Raw genomic sequence first — 7,924 nt, 5'->3', positions numbered from 1 at the left:
CCTAGGCAAAAAAGAGAAATACTGCCCCAGAATATAAAGCGCACTAGCAACTTTCTGAATGAAATATCAATAACAGGGATTCAGCTCAGTATCATCATGTCATATTAAAGATGAGCTCCAAGCTCCTATGTAAAAATGAAAAGTAAGCAGCTACAAAAACTGTAATAAACAGCCACTTACCTGTCCCATGATACAGCAATGTGCTCAGCCCAGCTACTTTTATCTTGTATCCGCTGTTCCTGGTGCTGGCATTTTAACTATGGGCACCCAGCTGTGACAGCTTGCAGCTTCACAACTCGATGCCCACTGTGCATGCATGAGTGGCACTGCACATTTTGAATGGCCCCACAGTCTTCTGGGACGTGTCACATGTCCTAGAAGACTGCGAGATGGAGGGGAGGAGAAGAACTTCTGCTTCCGATCACCTAGGCAGCCGGAGTGGAAGTGGGAGCGAGTGTCTGTCAAAATCAAGTACCCGCTCCCCCCCCCCCTCCTCTCCAAAAGCTCCATTTCATACACAGGAACGGGGAGGAGGCCTTCAAGCGAAACATCACCTTTTGGGTGTAGCTCCACTTTAAGAGGGAAATACATAGATGTACAGCATATCATTTATTCTGTTATTTTAGGTTTTTGTATGTATAGAATCTTGGGTGGGTCTGACACGCCCAGGAATTCTGAAACATTTCAAAATTGTCAGAATGCTGATTCAGGCCTGCCAGAATGTTTTTTTTTTTTACTGTTGAAAGAAACCCGAGGAAGTCTGAAGACAATATGTAAAGTTACATACTGACAGAGATAAAGTTACAAATGAACCCAGGACAAGTTCTTCTGAGAGAATGGCCGGCGATGGACGTGTCCTGCTGAAGCTCTGTCCTTCTCGGCTCTTACGGCTCTCACAGACGCTCGAATGGCAGGGTAACTACAAAATAAATTACACCATATCACTCCCTAGAGCCCGTGGATCAAAACAATATGGTTTTTGGAGTAAACCGTGGAAAAACCGTAGCTAAAACCCTCAAAGAAAAGCCGCTCACAGGAAATATGAAAATGGCACTGTCAAATTCTCCTCAGGCAGTCAAACCCCACTCTGACAAAAAAAAAACAGCACTTATCACAGGATTCCTTTGATACTGATGATGAACACAGTGCCATAAGCCAGTCAAAACAAACTGATACATTACAACCTAAAATATTGAACCAAATAGAGAAAATGTTTCAAAAAGCTTTGAAAGTGTCCTCTGAACAAATTACTGAGACTCTGACTAAAGAAATCAGAGACATAGGTCAGCGCACTGCGGACCTTGAATACAGGATGGATGATATAGAAACTAGCATAGCAACCCATGACAATGAATTTGAAATGCTAAAAGAAGAAAATGCAGCAATGCAAGCCCGTTGGGAGAATTTTGAGAACAGGGCTCGCCGTTCAAATCTCTGTTTAAGAGGTATACCGGAGTCAATCATTGACCTCCAATCGTCTATGACAGCCCTCATTCAAGAACTAACACCATCAATTCCTATAGAAAGATTGGAATTAGGGCCACGCAAAGATGATGGCCCCCCTTGCGATATAATTGCTAAGTTCTACTTTTTCCGCACCAAAGATCAAATTATGGCTGACTGAAAGAATCTCTTACTTTCCAATGACATACGTACCACATTTTTGCGGATTTATCTCCCATAACAGTAGCTAAACATCGTGAGATGAAACCTTTGCTCCTAAATCTCCAACTCCACCACATCCCATATCAATGTGGATTTCCATTTTCAATTAGGTTCACTTATCAAGGAGCCAAATACTCCAGCAAAACCACTACAGAACTAAATAACACGCTGCAAAAACTTCAGCTTTATAATAAGTCATCTGCAAATACGCGACGCCGTGCCCTTTCTGACTCTCCTCCAAATTCATCAATCCCAGAACCTGATGGAAACAGACAGGCTACCCCAAAGAGAGGCGGTTCAATCCTCCAGTTTCTGACCAGCAGGACACAATGGACTGACTTGACTGAATAATTCACTTTGTATCTCCTCCAAACTCCATGGTTAATCTAGCCATGCCTTAATTAATTTACATTTTTCCTACCCATAGAAGATAAGTATCAGTACACTTAAAATCATTCTGCCAAATCGCCTTGTTATACCCTCATAAGTCTCTCTCCATTGTAACATCCTGTCTCTCCCCCTTCTCCTATAACTACCTCTAAAGTTTTCAGGTCACTTTCAGCATCAAAAGCACACATAGTCTGCCTCCAGGAGACTAATTTCACTGAATCCTCCACCCCTAAATATTTTGGTGCAAGCTACCCCCAGGTTTATACAGCCTCAGCCAAGTCCAAACACAGAGGAGTGTTAATAGCATTTCACCGAATGACACCCTTTTTCCTAGAAACAGAAATCAAAGATCCAGAAGGTCGCTACCTCATACTTATAGGCAACCTATGCCATATACCAATCACAGTAGTCTCATATTATGCACCCAACAAAAGACCAACCTCATTTTTATCCCACCTTCTTCAAGTTATTGATACACATAAAGTAGGCACACTCCTAATTTGTGGAGATTCCAATCAAACAATTTATCCCTATTTAGATAAATCACCATTACCCCCTACATCTAATTTTCAATCTAGATCGTTTCAGAGACTCCTTCAACAACATTCATTAACAGATTCCTGGCGTGAAATTAACCCATCCAAACGCCAATACTCCTTCTATTCTCACCCTCACAAATCCTTTTCCCGTATTGATCACATTTTAATTTCTATTTGTATGTCCCCTGAATTGCTTACCTCATATATCAAACCCTATACATGGACCGATCATTGCGCTATAATTTCCACCTTTAACTCATTACTTCCAAAAGCACAAGACTCAACGTGGCAAATGAACAACTCTCGCTTATCACACCCTTCACTCTCTCAAGACCTAGAAATTGCCCTAAAAGAATACTTGCAAAATAATAAATCCTCAGATATATCCCCACTAACATTATGGGAAGCACATAAGCCTGTCCTTAGAGGATATTGCTTACGTCAAGCATCACATCAAAAGAAAGAAAATAAAAAACTGCAACAAAAACTTGAAACTGAATTTAACAACTGTCATAATAAATTCCAATCTAGCCTTACACCGCAGAATAAAACACAACTTGAGAAAGCTAGCTTAACTCTAGACCTATTTTTATCAGAATCAGTAGATAAAACTCTTCGTAAATCCAAACAAAAGTACTACTTCCAAGCCAATAAACCTGGCACTCTCCTTGCACGTGCACTTATAAAACTAAACAACCCATCCAAACCAATCTCCCATGATAAATATACAAGTAATCCAGTCAATATCCTTCATACCTTCCACAAACATCTGACCTCCTTGTATAAAAAAGAAGGCTCTTTCGACCAATCCTCAGCAGAAACGTTTTTTTCACAAATAAAACTCCCTACTCTATCCCAAAGTCATTACGAAAGCCTTGAACGCCCCATCACTCCCATTGAAATTGAACAAGCAATCAAATCCCTCAAACCTAATAAGCGTCCGGGACCAGATAGGTTTTCAGCTCTTTACTATAAAAAATTCTCACATATATTAACTCCCATGATGTTAGAAGCATTCAACTCCATCATTAATAAGCAATCATTCAGATCTGAAACTCTAACGACAATTATATCTATGATTCCTAAGCCACAATCTGATGACTCTATATCGCTCTTAAATCTACATATAAAAATATTAGCGAAAGTGATTGCAACCCGATTGAATAGCATAATAGGTACCTTAATAAGTAACGACCAGGTTGGTTTTATCCCAATGCGCCAAGCAACTGATAATGTTTGTAGGGCCTTGTTGCTGATCCAAGCAGCCAAGAAAAGAAGAATCCCTATGTGTCTACTGTCACTAAACATCAAAAAAGCCTTTGACACGGTAACGTGGCCCTACCTACATTTAACTTTACAAAGATGGGGCTTTGGCCCACATTTCCTTAGTTGGGTCACATATTTATATAATAACCCAAAGGCATACATCAAGTATGCAGGGTATAAATCAGCTATGCTCAATATTAACAGAGGCACTGGCCAGGGGTGCCCCCTCTCCCCACTGTGATTTGCCTTACTCATTGAACCCCTAGCTCAAGCAATTAGAACAAATCCACCAATTAAAGGTATAGAACTGGCTGGCTACCACCATAAACTCTGCTTATTTGCTGATGATATTTTAATTTTCATGTCCTCCCCCATATTACAGCTCCCAACGTTATAAAAAAACTTGACCATTTTGCCCATATATCAGGATTAAAAATAAACATGCAAAAATCTATAGCTTTAAATGTTTCTTTGCCCCCAGATATACTTCAACAAGCGAAGATATCCCTCCCTTTTACATGGTCAGCGACACATCTTTCATATCTAGGTATTGTACTTACCCCTCATCTAAAATATATTTTCTCTGCCAACTACCCTCCACTGTTACGGAAAATTTCAAATTATTTAAAGCAATGGTCCACTCTCCCCTTATCTTGGTTAGGTAAAATAAATATCATAAAAATGACTATATTACCCAAAATTGTATATCTCTTTAGAGTTTTACCCATTCCTATTACAGCCTACTTCCTCAGAAACCTACAACGAAAAACACAATCATTTATATGGAGCACTTTAAAATCTCAAATCTCTCCACACACCCTATACCTCCCTAAACTTAAAGGAGGTTTAGGTTTCCCAAACTTTGCCACTTATTTTCATGCTGCGCAAATAGCAAACATTCCCAAATACCATGTAAGCCATGAAATTCCACTATGGGTAGTAATTGAAACCATTGATAGCGACCCAATCTCTATACCAAATCTCATATGGTCCACCTCCTCTAGCCACAAAATAATCGACAATAAGATTACTAAACATACCGGGGTAGATCCACGTACAGCGGTGCATTTATGCGCCGGGCGTAGCGTATCTAAGATACACTACGCCGTCGTAACTTTTTTTTTTCAAATCCACAAAGAAAACTGCGCATGCGCTGTCCGTGGGGGTATCCCAGTGTGCATGCTCGAAATTAACCCGGAACAAGCCAATGCTTCCGACGGTGACGTCATTCTACGCAAATCCCTATTCCCGAACGACTTACGCAAACGATGTAAAAATTTCAAATTTCTACGCGGGAACGAACAGTAGCTTTATGCACGCCTCATAACAGTAGCTTTAACTATACGCCGGAAAAAGCCAAACACAAACGACGTAAAAAAATGCGCTGGCCGGACGTACGTTCGTGGATCGCTGTAACTAGCTAATTTGCATACTCGACGTGGAATTCGACGGAAACGCCACCTAGCAGCCGCCGAAAGATTGCATCTTAGATCCGACGGCGTACTAAGACGTACGCCTGTCGGATCCATCCGAGATGCCGTCGTATCTTGTTTTGTGGATACAAAACAAAGATACGACGCGCAAAATTTGAAATTACGCGGCGTATCAAGAGATACGCTGGCGTAATTCTTTTGTGGATCTACCCCACAATCTCTATTTGGGAAAGATTCAAAATGACCCTGGGTTTACAATCCCCACATGTACCCCTTATATCGTTTATAAGAAACTCAAAGTTTTACCCAGCCCTCACATTTCCTAGAACCTTCACAAGATGGATTTCAGTGGGTCTAGCACAATGTTGTGACTTTTTATCACCTGCCTCATTTAAAACATTTTCAGAAATACGTGAAAGTCATAAACTTCCGACATCAGAAATGTTTCGCTACTTACAAATTAAAAACTTCTTTGAACCATATGTACAAGATATAAATAAATTGAGTGACATGACGCAGTTTGAACGAATATGTAAACGAGATCCTCATTCAAGAGGACTCATTTCAATACTATATAGCCAACTAAGTACTAGGCTTACCGCAAAATTACCTTCATATGCTGAAAAATGGATGAACAACCTTGGTTTCAATATAGATATATCTACCTGGAATAAAGTATGGTCAAATACTAAAACGTCCTCCCAAAATATACTTGCTATGGAAACAAATTATAAAGTTCTCATGTACTGGTATTTGGTTCCTGTTAGAATAGCAAAATTTGCTCCCCATTATTCCCTGCTTTGTTTTCGTGGCTGTGGTGATCCAGGAACACATTTACATATTTTCTGGGAGTGCCCTGTTACAAAAAATTACTGGAAAGAAATATTCCTCATGATTTCAGCAGTTTTCAAGAAATCCATTACTCCTGATCCGACTACCGCACTCCTAAATTTAAAACGGATTGTATTTCCTATGCTCAATTTAAACTGTTCCTACAAATCACCATAGCCGCAAAGCAAACCATCTCCAAAGCTTGGAAAACAGCTACGCTTCTAGTTTCTGAAACCAGAAATAGAGTACACCAAGCTATGCTCCACTCAAAATCAGCAGCCATAACCAATGATTCCATAGACATATATGAAACATTATGGAACCCATGGGCGACCTATACTATCTCATCTAACCCAGATGATTCTCTATTGAGACCTTGGTAGGATATTGTAAGCCAGTAACATCCTGGATACAGTTCATCGATATTATTACTATCTCTATTATGTAACGATCCCGGAGCCTTTCCTCTATCCTGTACTCCCTTTCCTATCCTATTGTTTTCATCACTTTCCACTTTTTATACTCCACATTCTGTCCTTTTTCTTTCTTTTCATCTCTCACTTCTTCAAATATATAACCCAAGCTATCTCATTATATAAAATGGTAAATGTGAATATGTAAATACGATATCTAATTTTGCTCCTATTGTTTTAATAATTAACATGAATAAGATCCTTCTCCCCCCTATTTCGGCCAGTTTTTGAACTGATTCATTGCTAAAATTACAATTCCTCCATAGCTATAGTTCATATCATGTTATATATATATGTTTTAAATACTCTTTTATTGAATGATACCATTTTTATTTTTCTGTAATATTTTATTGTCAATTGTATCTACTGTTTTCTCTTTACTTTAAACCCAATAAACAAATTTGACAACAAATTAACCCAGGACTCCAAAGCTGAAATCTTGTAATGCATCAGTGTAGTGGTGAGCAGCTGCTCCTGATGTGAACTGAAATACTGAAGGAAAGTATCAATTCACCTCCCTCCAATTTCTAAATCCATAGATTGTAGATTATTTCAGGATAATAACTAACTTGGTAAATGAGATGCTGCTGTGGTCACTTCAGTCATACAATCTTGTACAAGTAAAAATAATTTTCTTTAACCACTTCCAGACCGCCGCATGTAGATATACATCGGCAGAATGGCACGTACAGGCACATTGGCGTACATGTACGTCCCTGCCTAGACGTGGGGTCGGGGGTCCGATCGGGACCGCCCCGCTACATGCGGCGGTCGGATTCCCGCGGGGAGTGATCAGGGATGACAGCGCGGCTATTCGTTTATAGCCACTCCGTCGCGATCGCTCCCTGGAGCTGAAGAACGGGGAGAGCCGTATGTAAACACGGCTTCCCCATGCTTCATTGTGGCGGCGGCATCGATCAAGTGATCCCATTTATAGGGAGACTCGATCAATGACGTCAGTCCTACAGCCACACCCCCCTACAGTTGTAAACACACACTAGGTGAACCCTAACTCCTACAGCGCCCCCTGTGGTTAACTCCCAAACTGCAACTGTCATTTTCACAATAAACAATGCAGTTTAAATGCATTTCTTGCTGTGAAAATGACAATAGTCCCAAAAATATGTCAAAATTGTCCGAAGTGTCCGCCATAATGTCGCAGTCACAAAAAAAATCGCTGATCGCCGCCATTAGTAGTAAAAAAAAAAAATTAATAAAAATGCAATAAAAATATCCCCTATTGTGTAAACGCTATAAATTTTGCGCAAACCAACCGATAAACGCTTATTGCGATTTTTTTTACCAAAAATATGTAGAAGAATATGTA

The sequence above is a fragment of the Rana temporaria genome, chromosome 2, assembly GCF_905171775.1.
Source record: "Rana temporaria chromosome 2, aRanTem1.1, whole genome shotgun sequence".
Taxonomy (NCBI): Eukaryota; Metazoa; Chordata; class Amphibia; order Anura; family Ranidae; genus Rana; species Rana temporaria.
The sequence above is the reverse complement of the archived record's forward strand: the minus strand, read 5'-3'. Positions refer to the sequence as shown.